Consider the following 18276-nt stretch of genomic DNA (forward strand, 5'->3'; position numbering starts at 1 on the left):
TTTATTGTCATAACAGAAACATAAGAAGCATGGCAGCCAGCTCCATATCATTGACCAAAAAAAAACAAAAAAACAAAAAACAAACAAAAAAAACTTTATTTTAAAAAATGAAGATATTGTGCTTAGGGACTAATTTGGCTAGTTGCTCTATCAACTTCAGTTTGGAAACATAATTAACAACTGTGAATGGAAATAATTAATCTCTTGCTCTTGGGAAAAATTTCAGTGAAATGCTATTTGTCAGAATAGACAATGGGGGATTGTTTTGGTATTTAGACATCTGTAAACATTCCTTCTGAAGGAGAAAGTTCTAGGTCAATGATACGGTTTTTCGAGACAGAGTTTCTCTGTGTAGTTTTGGTGCCCATCCTGGATCTGCTCTATAGACCAGGCTGGGATCAAACTCACAGAGATCTGCCTGGCTCTGCCTTCTGAATGCTGGAATTAAAGATGTGTGCCACTGCCACCCGGCCATACTTTCACTAATGCAACAATTATTACCCATCTCCTTTCCCTCTTTCTTTTCCATCCACTTGTTTAGATTCTCTTTATCTTGTTCAACACAGAGGTTTAAAAATGTTTCCTATTTAGTTTTTATTTTTGGTGCTATCCCTACATGTTAGCTCCATATCCACCTCACATTTGGCTTGTAAGATAAGCTGACTGTTAAATGGTTGTAATGCCATTTTCTCTACCAGGAGTCATCTGTACTGTAGATGCTGGAGATTTTGATATGAAAAATGTCCTTGTAGAAACCAACTGTAATAGGAAACTTTCTCCAGCAATTCTTTGCTGCAAACCTATATTGGGAGCTGAGAAGATCTCCTCATCTATCTCATGGTAATCTATCTCATGGCATCACTGTGATATTTGGAACCTTTTTAAATCAATGGCTTATAAGTTTAGAGAATGATCTATTCTGCCTTCATCCTTCGAGTCAGTCAATAAACTGTATAAAATCTGGAGAGAAACTAAGATGTGTCATTGAGATAACAAGGCCTAAAGAGCTGATAGATTGGGAGAAGACATAATGAGCATCACCCAGACCCAGAGCAGCTTGAACTCTAATCACATTCAGCCATGCTAGTCGAATACAATCTAATCATTCAGATGTACAGAGTACTGTGATCTGCAAACTAGCACCAAGCCTCAAAAGAACTGTGCATGCTTTGTGTGTGCCTTTGTACACAAATGGCTTTGGGTTAAAAACTAGCTTCAATAAATGAGATTATCTGTTTTGTGTATATCCTCATTGTTTTTTATTCTCTAAATTAACATGTTTCTTTCTTAATATAAAATATACTTCCTAGAGGAAATGTTTTGTTATCATACATCTGTTATATTGAGATTTCTTCTTTCTATGGGTTGAATATGATCAAAATACCCTGTATATGTTATGAAACTATCAAATAACTGATTAAATAATAAAAATACTTAGTTCATCATTGAACCATGACTTTGATCTTTTGGTGCATTGGGTTAAATTACCCCTATTAAATTGTTCAAGCTGATTGATTCTGCTCTAGTGCATGGGGTTGTGGGCCCAAGGTCTGTGCTCTAGATTGGTTTCATATTATGCTGCAGGCAGTGAGGAACAATGCCTGTGATCAGTGGGAAAGAATTCTCCTAGTACTTCTAATCAGAAGCCAGAATATCATCCTTAGGTGAAGGATAAAATTCATTTTCTGGTCATCACCGGCATCAAAGCGGCACTTTATTTATTTATTTTTTTTACTATTTTAGAGTCAAAACTTTTAAACCATGCAAATTTATTTTACATGTGTGTGGTGGTTAGTTTTAACTGCCAACTTGGCACAATCTAAAATCACCTGAGAAGGGAGTCTCAATTGCAGAATTGACTAGATCAGTATAGAACCAAAGTATTAGAAGACACAATCAGCTACAGGTCAATCCCAACTGAGACAATATATACAATTGCAAATGAGACAGTATATGCTGTCCCATTGCTGTATTGAAATCAGAAGCTCTGTCACTCTATATTGCAGCCAAGTAGGACAGCAGAAGATTTTGAGACCTGTTATAAGCACTGCTTGATTCTTTAGCTAAATGCGGCATTTGTGAAACATGTGCAGCGGTTGGTTCTGCCTTCCCATGCAAAGATCTATTCTGGAATTTAAGAATCAAAGGGCACAGTGAGATGGCCCAGTAGGTAAATAGCTTGCTGTGTGAGCTTGTTGGACTGAGTTCAATCTCAGGAACCCACATCGAAGGAAGGAAGCAACCTTGACATGTTGTCCTCTGGTCTCCATGTATCTGTTGTGACACATACATGCTCATATTCTCTTCCTTCCTCCCACCTTCTTCTTCTTCTCCTTCTCCTTCTCCTTCTCCTCCTTCTCCTTCTTCTTCTTCTTCTTCTTCTTCTCTCTCTCTCTCTCTCTCTCTCTCTCTCTCTCTCTCTCTCTCTCTCTCTCTCTCTCTCTCTCTCTCTCTCACACACACACAAAGAGTCCTAGACTTTTTGTAGGACATAGTTGACCAAAGGGACAGAAAGTAGCTCCCCCTGGTAGTATCATTAAGTAATGGCACCTTGTATCTCAAATAGATCAAGTACAGATAGATACCTTTACTTCTTAGTCCAGTATACCTACTATTCTTTTATAAAACTTTGTTATGAAGGATTTTATGAGTCAGCTTTGTGATGGGGGGATGTCTTTCTGTATGCTGTGAAAATATGTTGCTCTGATTGGTTGATAAATAAAGCAATTTGGCCTATGGCAAGGTAGCTTAGGGGCAGGCAGAAAATCCAAACAGATAGAGAGGAAGGAGAAAGACGGAGCAGGGGAGATGCTGTTAGCTGCAGCCAGAAGAAGCAAGATGTAAAGGTACCGGTAAGCCACAAGCCACAAGCCACGTGGCAAAGTATAGATTTATAGAAATGGGTGAATTTAAGATATAAGAACTAGATAGCAAGCAGCCTGTCATGGCCATAGTTTAAAAATAATATTAACCTATCTGTGTTTATTTGGTTGGAGCTGCTGTGGGACTGGTGGGTGAGAGAGATTTGTCCTAACCACAGGCCTGGTGAGACACAGGAAAACTTCCAGCTACAGCTTTGCTTTCTATACCCTGTGTTACTCAGACATGATGGTCTCTGTATACTCTACTTACAAGTAGACTGAGAAAGCCATTAGCTGGTAGTGGCTGATTACATGGATCAAAAGTGCAAAAAGCAAATCAGCCTCCTGTCCATGGCTAGTGAAGACACATAGCAGAGGTGATGTTTTGTAGTATTTGGACTGACATTTTATCCCAAAAGTTGCTAAAGAGTTTTGTTTTGCATGTTTTTTTAAAAGCAAATATGGTTTAGAAAATTCATGGGTGCATAGTTTTCCCTAACTTGTTTTTAATATATTCTGGCACAGCCAAAAAAAAAAAATTCTCAATGATATACTTAATTGGAAAACAGTTATATTTGGAGATAGATGAAGTGGGGAAAGGAAGGGGAGGAAGAGGAGGAGGAAGAAGAAAGAGAAGGAGAAGAAGCAGCAGCAGCTGTGCAGTGCAGTTTTCAGGAAAATTGCAGAGGAAGCAATGCTGAACTGAGAAAAGAGAGGGTGCTTGTGAGGTCAAGTTAACTATCACAAGTTAGCAGCTTCACATAGGAGGGATGTTACTCAGTCAGTCTTATAGGAAAAGGATATCTCTGATAGTGAAATGATACATTGGGGTTGGAAGATGGACATTTAGTTTAGTTTCCCTTGTCTATGCATTTCAAGATGTTGGAAAGCATTCTAAGTGCTCAGCTTGGACAAAGATTCAGAACAAAATGGCGTTGTTTTCCCTAGTAGATAGTCCAACTGCATCTCCTAGAGTAAGGACGGTCAAGTGTGAAAAGTGGTTTGTTACCCTAGTTGAGAATACTGCTGCTTCTGTAAAACTTATTCTTGACTTAAAGTGAAAACTCTAGTTTAACTATAGATGAGCCAAATTTAATTTAATTTGGATCCAGTTTCATATCAATTAATCAATGAGTTTCTATTTGGAAGACTCTCCTCCTCCCTTCCTTCACCCTCTCCCTTCACTGGAAACAGTAAGAAAGATATTTAGCTTCAAGGCTTAGCTTTAATAAACAGAGTGACCTTTACATTTTAGCTCAAAGAAGTAAATATAATCTTAGAGATGCCATTGGCAATTGAGCTTTGGTTGGAAGGGAATTAGAGTCCACTGCAGCACTAACGGACTTTACCTTCAGGGAAACACAAATCAAATAAAGAGACTGGTGAGAAACACAGGGTGTCAAGAAAAGCCACATCATGAAAATGTGTGATTGTGGATTTAGAAACATCATAAAGTTTCTACAATTTGGAAACTCTCATTTATCGTAGACGTTCTGCCCTCCCCTGTCACTTGTTCACCCAGACTGTAGGAAATCTGAACTGTCAACACATAAATTAAGAATTTCCTCACTTTACACAGAGAAACACCACAGATTTATTTAAATAGCAAGCTGTCTTTGTATACATTGCTAAATAGAGACAGAATATAGGATCCAAATGCCATGATCTATTGTCACATGATTTTTGGTGGAAGTATTAAGGCAACTCCACGTAGTTAAAAGGGAGGTTTATTTTGTGGGGTAACTTACAAGGGAAGGGATAGGTTATAGGGTCCAGGAGAGGTGAGATGCAGTCCGATGGTGTTCTCTGGAGAACTCTGCTCAGTCTACCTCCAGCGTCCAGGATCCAGGAACCAAGCTGGCACATCCAGATCTCAATCTTAAGGGCTCCTGTCTTGGCCCTGCCTCATAGGCATGACAGTTACCGAAGCCTCAATGGGGGTAGTACCTCCAGGTCAAAGCTGGAACAGCTACCCACTACACATGATGGTGAAGAATGACTTTCCGTGAGATGTAATATTTGGTATATGGGGTGTAATACACTAAAGTTTAATTTTCCCACAACCTGAGTAGAATGTATCTTTCAACACAGAAAATGTCATACAACATTTGAGCTGAGAGGGAAAATAGAACCTATCTTTGTTTAAATATAGAATTTTAAAGTGATAAAATTTGGGCTTTTGGACATTAAGTGAATTCCACTGACCCTCTGCTGTGCAAGAGCAATGTTGGATCCTGTCTCCTATTCTCTGAACACTGCTCTCTCCCACTACCTCTCTGGATATTGGCTCACCTTTTTCTCTATTCCCATTTAGACTACTTCGTAAGTGTTGGAGTTGCAGCATGTGTTTTTAATTTAATCTTGTTGGAAAACTTTAACAAACTCAGCAGACATCTTGCTCCACCTCTACCCCCAAGAACCACAGATTATGGCAAAATCCATGATTATAAGGATGTTACCACATGTTGTAGAATATTATTTCAAGGTGTGTTGCTTGTGTTTATGTTTTAATTTGTTTAACTCTGTGAAGCTGTGTTACTGTGCTTGTCTAAAACACCTGATGGTTTCATAAAATACTGGCCAGTAGCAAGGCAGGGAGAGAAATAGGTGGGGCTGGCAGGCAAAGAGAAAATCTAGAAGGAGAAATCTGGGAAGAAGGAGAAAAGAAGAGATGGAGGAGTGAAAAAAGGAGGTAGCTAGAGAAGGAAGAGGACTCCACGGGCCAGCCACCCAGCTGCACAACAAGCGACAGAGTTAAGAGTAAGATTTATAGAAGTAAGAGAATGGGAAAAGCCCAGAGACAAAGGTAGATGGGATAATTTAAGTTAAGAAAAGTTGGCTAAGGCAGAGCTCCAGGAGTCCAGTCCAAGAGAGAGAGAAGAGGGATTCTGTAAACAAGTGCATCAAAGTCATGATGGGAAAACCTGCAGAGATGTCTGAACCAAACTAGTGGGAACTCATGAAAGTTGGTTCAACAGCTATGGAGCCTGCTTGGGACTGGGCTAGGCCCTCTGTATGGCAAGACTGTTGTGTAGCCTGATCTGCTTGGGGCGGGGGGCAGCTTGGCGGTAGGATCAGAATCCATCTCTGGTTCATGAGTGTGCTTTTTGGAGTCCACTACCCATGATGAGACACCTCGTGCAGCCTTGAGGCAGGGGTAGGGGCTTGGACTTGCCCCTACTGGATGTGCCTCCTCATGGGAGGCCTTGCCTTCTGTGGAGAGGAGTGGGGGTGGGTTGGGAGGGGGAGGCTATGGGAGCAGGAGGATGGAAGAGGGGTGTCTTTGATTGATGTGTAAAACAAATGGAAAAATTTTCTTAATTAAAAGCAAAAAAGAAAGAAACCCTGGCTAGAACTAAGTCAAGACTGGACATTCATAAATAATAATAAGACTCCATGTGTAATTTATTTGGGAACTGGGTGGTGACCTCCCCAAAAAAAGAGTAAAACCTCCCAACAACAACCACATGTCATCATGTTATCACAGAGAGGAGCTCTTGTCATTTCTCCACACAGGAGGGTTCATTAGCATCAGAGATTCTCACCACCGGAGAAAGCAACTGACACCATATCTGCCGCCTGATCTGTTCTGGTGCCACTCTTATTAGTAATATCTAGTTCTCACAGATCAAGTTGGAAATACTTGTTTTGATCTATAGCTGTAAATTCTAGATTCAGTGCTAAGAGTTACTTAACAACATGTTGAGCCAGAAATAAGTATTTGACTGTTAATCTTCAGTTTGTTCTTCAGAATGTTAGTTCTCAGAAATCCCCATGTGAACAAACAAGTCCTGCTTTGAGTACATGTGACAAGTGTTATCTCTTTCTTCTTGCCTCAGAGCAGCTTTAAGTGACTTTTAGAACCAGAGACTCCTTTTTCCCCCCTTAATTTTGGTATTCCTCACAGCTACAGCACAATTTTCTGTGTTGTTAAATCCACTCGTTGTACTTAGGAAATGCTATCTCTGTACCTTGTTTTGGCTCCATTTAATATCAACACAGCTTACTTTGTTATGCATTGTTATCATTCCATAGTTGCCTGCACATAAATGATTGGCATAATAAAAGATTCTAAGGGACACATGACAGGGCAGGAGTGGAGCTCATGTGCATTTCAACTAAAAAAATCAATTAACAGGTACGTTCATCTGAGCCAGTTAACTAGGGATTCTTTGAGCACAGACTTTTCATATCAAGGAAAAGACAAAATGCAAGTGAGCATAACAGTTGCAGAAGTAAGAGAAATTTCCAGTGATTAAGGTTTGCTATCTCCCTTTTCACTTGATCATTGACTATCCATCTTGACTATAGTAAGAGTATGACAAAAGTGAAAAAAGCCTGCGTGTTTATCTATAGTTTAGAGTAAATGGTTCTTACAATCACTGTCACCCAGATCCTTTGCATGGTTAGAAAATGCCTTTGAATTCAGCTGCAAACTGCTTTGTCTTACTGTTGCCATAGTGAGGAACTTCCTGCCTCTACATGCAATGTATGCACGTATCTCGTGCCTTCCCCATCTCTGTTCTCTGTCATGAAATCATTGCTACTCATCCACACATCAGCACACACACACACACACACACACACACACACACACAAACACATGTACACGTACACACATAAACACAACACAAACACACACAAACACTCACACGCAAGTACACATCTTCAAACTTCAAAATTCACTGAAGTTTCAAATGGTCCATTGTTCATCTTCTCTTACAGCAGGGAAAGCTTGTCTATGTTCTATAGAACATAAATGTCAATAATTAAAGCTTTCTACATTCCTTTGAATAGTGTTTATTGTTTCTATGTCACTTGTCACCTGTGTACCAGTTGTTGTAAATCGCAGTGTCTCCTTCACTCTCTGATTTCTGTCAATTCAGCACGAAGACTGTCACTTGGTGCTAAAGATGACTGAAGTAAATTGTGATTAAAAAAAAAAAGAATGAGTAGTCGAATGGTGAACATCTGGCTATTCCACAAGAAACAAAACCTTTCTCCCCAAAATATCCATGTTCCAAAGGTCATATTTCCTTTAAAAACTGAATGGATTATTTTTTTATATTTAAGGGAGATTTCTATTTTTCATAAAAATGTTTTTGCAGGTAAAGCAATTAATAAGGATTAATTCATTCTGTAATTTATGAAATAAATGCAAAACCTATATATGAGTGAATCTATGTTTATTTTACATATTCTTTGGTGATTTTTTTTTTTGTTTGTTTTTTTTGTTTTTCGAGACAGGGTTTCTCTGTGTAGCTTTGCGCCTTCCTGGAACTCACTTGGTAGCCCAGGCCGGCCTGGAACTCACAGAAATCTGCCTGGCTCTGCCTCCTGAGTGCTGGGATTAAAGGCATGTGCCACCACCGCCTGGGTTTTTGGTGATTTTTAATGATATAAAAGAGTAGGCTAGTAACTACACTAACTCCATGATCATTTGGCAAAAGACCTTCTTACTGTGTGATGTGGGAAGCAGGATCCTGAGTGTGAGCTCTGGAAATGATGAGTATGTTCTGCAATCTTCATAGAGAAATGATGGTACCCCTGTACCTAATTTCACTATCTTGAGGTTTGCGTCTATTTCCAGATAGAACATGCCCATTAATGTTTATACAGGGCTGTGTAATGCTTAGATGAAAACATGTCATATGGGTATAAAATATTCTTTTTTTTTTTTTTTTTTTTTTTTTAGGATTTTAACTTTCTCTTTAAATAAGACAATTGGGGGGAAGGGGATCAAGCTTGAAACACAATAACACTTATTTTGGCAAGATAGCAACCAAAATCTAAAGTACAAGCTATTATATCCAAATTAAAAGGCATTGAAGAATAAACCATAATATTGGGGAGTGGGGTGGGGAGAACACATCAAACACAAGATACAGTATGTCTAAACATCTTGAAATTATAATTTAAGGGTAAAAGCTGAACAATTATGCTGTTTTAGCTAGGAATTAAGTGCACCTTTTCCTGTTTCTCCCAAATAGAAGAGTTTACGATTTAATCACACCTCAAAGCTTTTCCTCTCATTACAAAGCAACCACTAAATACACACCAAATACTTATTTGTTAATTATTTCCCTGGCTCATAAATGTGCAAAGCACATGACTCCAAAGACTACAATTTGGGGTGAGTGTACACACTGAAAAACCACAACTCCAAATTTCAAAACTTGCTCTTAAAACCATAGGACAAACAGGTTGTTTTTACTTCTCATGAAGATGTCACACTGTTATTTATTCATTAGTCTCCCTTAGAATGATAAAAATTATCAGTTGCCAATCTGAACAGATGAGGACTGGAGATACAACTTTTAAAATATCCCATTTCTTAATGGCTGAGTAAGGTCATTACAATGGTTTGCATTCTATAAGTTTCAGCACCTGCAATCTACCAGGCTCAAGGACCTTAAGTTAAATGGTATAACATCCTATAAGTAGCCAATTACTTCAGTATAAGCCATTCAGAGCCCAAAGTCTGAAGAATGACCAAAATCAAATCTTTATTTTTTAGTAACTGTATAAATGTGATCCAAATGTGTCCACCACTAGTTTTTCCAAAAGAAACATGCTATAAATAAGCAAACTACAACTGCTCACTGATAAGTATGGACTCCCTAGATGTCTCATTGGGCTTAATTATAGACCACTCACAGTAATAGCTTTTTAGTATCAAGTGTAGCATGATGTTAAGCCATTTGAGCTTTTGCACATACATGTTGCACTTCTGGCTGATAATGGAGAAAAATTTGCAGCTTTACACTGTTAAGCTAAGTTGCATCCATCCTTTTAAATGGCATCAATATCAATGTCATCATCCTTGTTGTCAGACTTCACAGTTTCAACTTTTGGTACACTGGCAGTCTTCAAATATACCACCTCAATATTTTCATCTTCATCTTCTTCTTCACCACCAGAAGATTCTTCCTCTGCTTCCTTCAACCATTTAATAAATGGTTCTGCTTTGACACGAATCTCTTTGGCAAGTTCTTTTGAGACATATTTCTTAGAGGCCTTTTCCGACCAGCTGATGATGACCTCCTCTTCTAAAAGGTCTGCATCATACATCTCCTTCAAGATATGTGGAATCTTGGAGATCAGCTGAGCTTGATGCATTGCTACCACACATTCCAAACCATGAAGGAGGTATCGCTGAGCCTTTTTGTTGTTATGACAAAATCTTAAGAAATGGCGCCTGTATTTCTTGATCTGCTCTCTTATCTTCTCGTTAAAGAGAACTTCAGTCAAAACAAGAGGACCCATAGCTTTTACATCCAGTCTCTCTGCCTCAGCAACAATTTCTTTATCAGATGAATCAATAATGCCCTCTTCTTTCTTTTTCTTAACAAAATCAAACAGGATGTTAACACGCTCTTCTATAGTTCTTTCCAAATCATCGCTGAGTGTCAGAACTTTTGCATGGTCACTGATTTCATCCATTCTGCGCCTCTGAGCTTCCTCAGTTGTATCCTCCCCCCAATCATCATCCTCCTCTTCTTCCACAGCATGTGGAGGAGGACTAATTTCATTTGGTGGTGGAGGTGGTGGTGTCTCACTGCTGGATACGGAGCCATTTTCCTTGTCCTTGCCCTTTCTATTTTTCTTTTCCTTTTCTTTCTTTCCTGTACCACTGTCACTATTCTCAGGTGGGTTTTTGAGAATGAATGTACAGAGTTTATGATGTGTGTCAAGCATGCCTCGGTACCCACAGGCTTTACAAGAATTACCTATTGTTTGCTTCTTTGGATTGACATGCAGATCTGTTTCAGGATTCTCACACTCAGGACAAAGAACAAATTTTTTAATGAATCCATCCAACATGTCTTGCAGCTTATTCGCCTCATGAGATCCATTGACAATGTAACGGTCATTCTTAACATCAAACTGGGTCTGTGCTCCCAGCTCACAACCAAAATATTTGGTGGATACGTTGGAGGCCGATTAAGCGCCTTTGCAACGTCAACCATGTTGACTATAACTGTCTTGATTCCATTTCCTTTGCCCTCAACCTTGGCAATCAAACGGGGCATCTTGTAGCGATAGAACTGGTCTGACACGCTGCGGTTGACGTTGACAGACATTTTGGCTTATTAGTGACTTTATCAATAAGATGAACAGATCTTTGATTGCAACTTTTTGGTATCTTCTGTCTGGAGAAGAAGGGATGACATAAACGACTGCAAGAGTTCTCGGTCTCTGACATGAAAAAATTTTCGCCACTGAGGCTGTAAGCTTCTTGCTTGTATGCTATGTTTCCCCAATACAGGTACCAATGGCTGCGCAACAGCTCGTTTTCGTCAAATAAAGACATAAACCCAACGCGGCTCGCCCGGACTGGGAGGAAGAGGCGCTGGAAACCGGGTCCGGAGCGGCGGGCGGGCGGCGAGCGGAGGGGCGGCTGGGCAGGTGCCGCCGCCGAGCAGCGGGAGGGGCTGTCCCAGCGACGTCCGCGTCCACACCAGCAGCGCCGAGCCTGGCGACCTGGCGGGGACACGGCTGTGAGCCGCAGGCGGCGCCTGCCCCCGCCGGCGGCCCGCGGGGTGGAGGGGCCGGAAGCGCTGGGCAGGGGCACGGGCCACCGCCCCCCGCGGACTCCATAAAATATTCTTAAATGTCAATTAACAAATTTTTAATTTCTTATGCAACAATTAATGATAAATGGAGGAAAGGAAGTTTCTGTTTTGCTGGATGGTGGTGGCACATGCCTTTAATCCAAGCACTTGGGAGGTAGAGGCAGGTGGATCTCTATGAGTTCTAGGCCAGCCTGGTCTACAGAGTGAGTTCCAGGACAAGCTCCAAAGCTACATAGAAAACCCTATCTGGAAAAACAAGAAAGAAAGAAAGAAAGAAAGAAAGAAAGAAAGAAAGAAAGAAAGGAAGGAAGGAAGGAAGGAAGGAAGGAAGAAGGAAGGAAGGAAGGAAGGAAGGAAGGAAGGAAGGGAAAGAAAGAGAGAGAGAAAAAAGAAAGAGAGAGAAAGAGAGAGAGAAAAAAGAAAAAGAAAGAAAGGAAGGAAGGACGGAAGAAAGAAAGAAAGAAAGAAAGAAAAAGAAAGAAAGAAAGAAAAAGAAAAAGAGAAAGAAAGTTTGTGGATTGATGGTATAGTAAATAGTAGAGAAAATGTGTGGCCACTTTCCTCAACCCACAGCCTCTGAAATGATGTGTACATGAGAATTTCTTGTCTTTTTATTGTTTCAAGCTTGAAACAGGACTTGGGGTCTCCTGTGTGTATATGGGAATAATATATACAGAGCATTACTTTATGAACTTTTTCCCCGAAGGTGTAATTGAAAATAGAAACTGCATAAATAGCCGGGTGGTGGTGGCGCACGCCTTTAATCCCAGCACTCGGGAGGCAGAGGCAGGTGGATCTCTGTGAGTTCGAGGCCAGCCTGGTCTCCAAAGCGAGTTCCAGGAAAGGCGCAAAGCTAAACAGAGAAACCCTGTCTCGAAAAAAAAAAAAAAAAAAAAAAAAAAAAAAAGAAACTGCATAAACAGCAGTACAAGTATATAAACAAAAATGCCTATAATTTTAACTGGAGAAAGCATATGATTGGCAACTTATCTATCTTATCTAAGGTTTCTATTGCTGTGAAGAAACATGACCATGCCAACTCTTATGAAGGAAAACATTTAAAGAGCTGACTTACAGTTCAAAGGTTTAGTTCATTATCATCATGGTAGGAAGCATGGTGGCACACAGGCAGGAATGATGCTGGAGAAGTAGTTGAAAGTTCTACATCTGGATCCACAGGCAGCAGGAAGAGAGAGTGAGCCATTGGGCCTGGCTTATGCTTCTGAAGCCTCGAAGTCCACTCCCTGTGACACACTTCCTCCAATAAGGCCACACCTACTCTAACAAGGCCATACCTCCTATATGGCCCACATTGACCATTTTCGTTCAAACCACTACACTGTCAGATGGCTGTGTTTGAGAGATGATAACTATATGACCAAAACATGAAAAGGAGGAGAGAAGGAAGATAAAGCTTCTCTACCATGAATGAAGCCAATATGTACTCATATAAAGTACACAGTTTCCTGCAGTCACCTAGAAGCTTTATTTCAAAAGAGATAAAACCCTAGGATATGTGTTTTAAAGTTCTGGATAAAAACATATACAATTATAATTTCTTTCCTTCCTATAAATAATGAGATGGTATGTCTCAAAAGAGTTATAAAATCTATACTCTTTTAAACATTAATTCTACTTCCATAACTTGAAAAAAATAATTTATGTGCAAAAATATTAATCTATATTGAGTCATAATATTATATGAGTGACCATCAGAAAATGAGTGATTGATTAATTATATACTGGCATGTTTATGAAATTAAATTATATGTAGACCTTTAAAATAATGTGAGAGAATATGTAATAACCTGGAAAATGTTTGCAGTGTTATTTACATATGTATAAAAAATAAGAAAAAAAGGAAACCAAACATTAAAAATATTAATGATCATTTTTTTTCTGCTTAGTGATATTATAGTGAATTTTTTTTTTTTTTTTTTTTTTTTTTTTTTTTTTTTTTTTTTTTTTAGTACATTTTGGAAGTGTTTTTGCTTTTACTTCTGGGATGCTAACTCTTGTTCTCTTTTGAACATACTAAGTTAAAATAAGGTGACTAAATAAAAATGACAAAACTTTAACATTTTTGGTATAGACATTCATACTTAATGAGCACTAGATGCTCAAGGTGTTTGTTTATCATAATATTTTGTATGATTTTTCCTAATATTGTAAATTAGTATTCAAACAGATGTTTCTTTGAAAATGAATAAAAATAATCTTTTATTAAATTATCTCATCAGATTAAGTATTTAGGTGGAAGGTCAAAGAGTTTTCTTTGAAGTTTATAGTAGTCTAGTGCATTGTGGAAAGAATGGGCTAGGGAAAGAATATTTGAACAGAAATAGAGAAAATTATTTCATGGTCATATAAGCACATCATGAATCCCAGGAAGCATTATCATGCAATAGTAGAAGGAATTATTTAAAATGTACTCTCATAATCATAAGTTTTGAGGAAAGGTGAACACTTAAGAAAGACCATCGATTTATACATTTTTCCTTAATGAAACATGGTTACTATTTCTTAAACATTTACTCAATTTATGTGAAAAGTTAACTTTGGGAAGTAATTTTATAAGGCTGACATATAAGGAATGTTTTGTTGTTTGTTTATTTTCACAGAGCCTCTAGCTCAGACTGGCCTCCAGTTCTCTATATAGTTGAGTAATATCTTTGACTTGTGATCACTCTGCCTCCAATTGCTAAGTGCTGGGATTACAGGCTCAAACTACCATATCTGGTTCATGTGGTGCTGGGATCAAGCTCAGTGCCCTGTATATAGTAGGTAAGCACTCTACAAGAAGAGCTACATCAAAGCCCAGTAGACCTTCCTATCATCAGCATGAACAGATAATTTTTTCTCTGAACCATAAATATCAGCATAGTAGTTATTAGTTACTTTTGTGTCAGGGAGGCTAGATACCTTACAAAAACAGTTAAAGGAAGGAAGGTTTATTTTAGGTTACAGTTTGAAAGGGGAAATCATGGTGAATTTCATCAGCAGCTGGAGGGTATACCAGAAAGCAGAGAGCCTGGGACCCTGAGAGGGACCCACTTTCTTAGAGGTTCCATAACCTCCCCAAATACTACATGCTAGCTGGGGACCAAGTGTTCAAACACACAAGCCAAACCCTACATCAGTGATAGTATTTATGATTGCATGAAAGGGGTGTCTTAGTTTCATTTCCTGTATCTGTGGTAAAAATACACTAACAGGAAACTAACTTAATGGTGAAAAAGTTTGTTTTGGCTCATGGTTCTAAATACCAATTCATCCTAGCAAAATGCCCCAGTGGCAGGAACTTAGAGAGCTGGTCAGATGGCATCTGTAATTAGCAACAGAGAGCATGGATGCTAGTATTCAGCTCACTTTTTCCACTCTTACACAGTTCAAAATTCCCTGCCTAAGGAATGGTGCTGCCCACAGTAAGCAGGTCTTCCCACCACAATTAAGGTAAATCAAGTTAATCCTTCATTGAGAAGGATACAGCCAAACCTAATCTATACTATTCTTCATTGAGACTTCCTTCCCTAGTGATTCTACACCATGTCGATTTGATAATAAAAGTGAACTATCAAAGGAGTAAGCCAGAAATTCCCAGGGCAATATATGACATACCTTGTTTGTCATCTATTGAAGCAAGTCAGACTGTGAGCTTTCTTTTATACACTCACAGCAGCTCCTAAATAAAGATCAAATAACTTTTCAGAAGGTCATACCTTTATAGACTTATTCTTTCCATCATGACAATGAACCTTGTCCTGAAAACACTTTTGTACAAGCATAAAACAGATTGGGACTCTTAGAATTTAATGTACTGTCAATACCTTCATGAAGAATCATTCAGGTTCTTAAGAACCTTGACCACCAAATAACTCTGACTATCTATATGAAGAAATCATGTCAGAAGTAGAGTATCACCATGGCTGATGGTATGTAGGTTTGAAATTTTACTGCCCAGCTGGACTCCTCCTAGATTCTTGAACCACAGAACTGAACCATGGGGTAAACTAAATGCTTGCTTTTCAACCACTAGGCTGAAGTACTACATTACAGAACAATGCATGTATACAACAGATATTCCCCTCTTTTAAATTATTCTACACCATTTGTGCTGCTTCTGAAAGATGAAATTAACCGAAGACACAGATATATTTTGGTAATGCAATCACAGAACATAACTTCTTCAGATAAGTTTTACATCATTACCGGCTGCTTCTCTAAAGAAAAGAAGAAAGGAGAATAGAAAAATCAGCAGAAAATGTGTGATAATGCTCAGCAACATGGCCATTAAGCACATTCCTTCATTATTTCGTCTCAACAACAACTTAAGATGATCAAATGCCTGTCATTAAATAATTGAAGGATGAAGAAAAATCTCATATGAACTAGACCTCCTCCTTAGCAGGAGGCTTTTCTTCCTGGATGATCCGCCATTGCCATATCATCCAAGGAGGCCTACTGAGGAGCAGCAGAAGGGATTCTCACTCCACTAATCTGGGGATCCTCTCTGAGAGAAACTCCTGGTGGTCTCTATAATCTTTTCAGGAAAGCTTTAATAGTCAAATACATTAGCAAGGCCTCTTGTAGCTGAAGCCTCATTAATCTTCTCCAATACACCCTGGTATGTCTGCCACTTTACCACAGTGCATTAATATAAGTAAAACTAAAACACACTTATCAGGAGATTGATGCAACCAGAGCAAGGGATGGAGAATGTGTGTACATTCTAGTGATTCATTTTCAGAACTTGTTTATTAGTATGGGTTTTTCTTTCAGTTTCTTGACTTTCAACTTGACATTTACTCAAACTAAAATCAAGCACACACCTTGAGAGTTTACCAAAAATGGTGTTGTCCTCACCTAATTTAGTGTTAAAGTATACTGGCTTTTTATGTCTGTTTCTATTGTTTCTTTCTTACCCATTTTCATGAAAAAACATAAAATCATTCATGAGAAGAAAAATGCTTAAAAGACAAGAAGGAAAGAGACCAGGGCCATTGTGGGAATTCTGACATGAGTGAAGAGTGGGTCTTTAGCTTTATGGTGAAGATCCCATTTCCTTTCTTCTGGGATATCTTGTTTTGGATGTAATACCATGTAATAGTTAACACCTTGTTCTGTGACCTTGTACTCACCTTCTTGTTGTCCCCTCTGTGTCCAACTAGGCAATATTATTTCCCCTTATCCTTCCTTCCCTTTCTTCTTCCTCCTTTCTGCTCTCTTTTCTAGGAATCTCTTCTCTCTCTCTCTCTTTCTTTTTTTCTTTTATCAGAACATGCACTTGTAAATGTTTGATTCATTATGAGATGGCCCTGTGAATGCTCACACAAATAAGAGCAGTGTATGCCTTAGGCTGCATTACCACTGACTATTTGTGTGACACTGAGTGAGATATTTCATTGCTCTGAGCCTCATCTCCTTATCTGTCAAATGGACATAATAAGATCTATTAGAGGTAGTATTTGTTTTGGTACAATTGACTGGAATACTTGTTTTCTGTTATAGCATGGTACCCCATGCAAAGTACATACATGCTTAGTAAATACCAACTTGCTTATTGTCACTGCCCTCATAGAGGCAATAGAGGCCCCAAAATATTCAATGAGCTATACCTTCAGAGCACCAGAGGGACACTTGACAGAAAAAATTATAAATCTCGGTCTCTGGACTCAAGTCTTATGACATTAACTGTTACTGGAGTATACTGACAGAATTCCCAATTTTTCAGAGTATCGATATCCTTTCCTAAAATCTTCCTTTTTTTCTCCTTCAGTAAGTAGGGCATACATCCATGATGATTTGTGAGAGAATCAGATTTAGTCCTGGATCATCTTGAAGACAAGCCCCTGGTGCATGCATGCTCAGCCCTGCTCATTACCCTACCAATATATGCCCATGCATCCCCTTAATAGAGGGCCAACATAGTCCCTAGCAGTGGGAGCAGAGCCTCATGGTGACCTGCTCTTCTAGAATCAGGATTCTGTAAGAGTCTCCAGGGAGAGGATTGTGTAGAGTTATCTCACAGGACCTAAACTAGGGTGTCCCATATAATTCTCTCCCTTGAATTGTCTTCCCAAGAGTGTAATCCATTTCTGGTGAACTTACATATGTCTTGTGTATGCTGGAAGGTGTCACTAATCAGCTTTTGTAGAAGGAATTCTCATTATTGTTACATGTAGAGATAATGGGAAGGGTCTTCCGATAAGCAATGGAGACATATAAAGAGGACTAAACATGTATGCTGCTTGAAAATTTTTTTCCTAAAAATTTCAAATTTTACTAAAAAGGAGAAAATAAGTGATAAAAGAAACTCATAGAACAAACTTCAGCATATAATGCCAAAGTTTTCCAGCAGTTTCTGAGGTCACAAGTAGACGGCCTATTGAAAAAATGCTATCTTCATCTCTTAGCATTGAATCTCACTGTTTTGTGTTAACAAACAAAGATGGTGCATTATGCAAGCTTCACTGGGCTGAGAGAATAAAATGTAGGGCAAGTGGTTGTATTGCCGCTGTTTTACCACAGACTCTCTCCTATTAAAGCATATGTGGTTGAAATTTTCTTCCTTTAATCACCTACCTCCTCTTCTTTCACTATTATTTCAGCCTCAGTGACTTTTCTTTCCTTGGCCATTCTGGGATCTGGTGTAACATTTACTAATGCTGTCCTACAAAGGGCTGTCAACTGATAAACACTTACTTCCCTCACCCTCAGCTATTGAGGAGGATGGTATTTATCCCATACTGGGAATAAGCAGTTTTCCCACCCACATTGGTCAGCAAATTACTTCCTTGCTCTGATTACATTTTGCTTAATTTGTTTTTAATTTCCAGGCC

General features: G+C 38.9%; 1 protein-coding gene and 1 pseudogene across 6 annotated transcripts in view; one reads left to right on the forward strand and one right to left on the reverse strand.

Annotated features, from left to right (window-relative positions):
- Sorcs1 (sortilin related VPS10 domain containing receptor 1) overlaps nucleotides 1-18276 on the forward strand; it is a 533290-nt gene that overhangs the window by 310851 nt on the left and 204163 nt on the right. The gene's annotated exons all lie outside the window — the stretch shown is intronic.
- On the reverse strand, nucleotides 9069-11192 carry LOC114696719 (annotated as a pseudogene).

Source organism: Peromyscus leucopus, chromosome 1 (assembly GCF_004664715.2).
Source record: "Peromyscus leucopus breed LL Stock chromosome 1, UCI_PerLeu_2.1, whole genome shotgun sequence".
NCBI lineage: Eukaryota > Metazoa > Chordata > Mammalia > Rodentia > Cricetidae > Peromyscus > Peromyscus leucopus.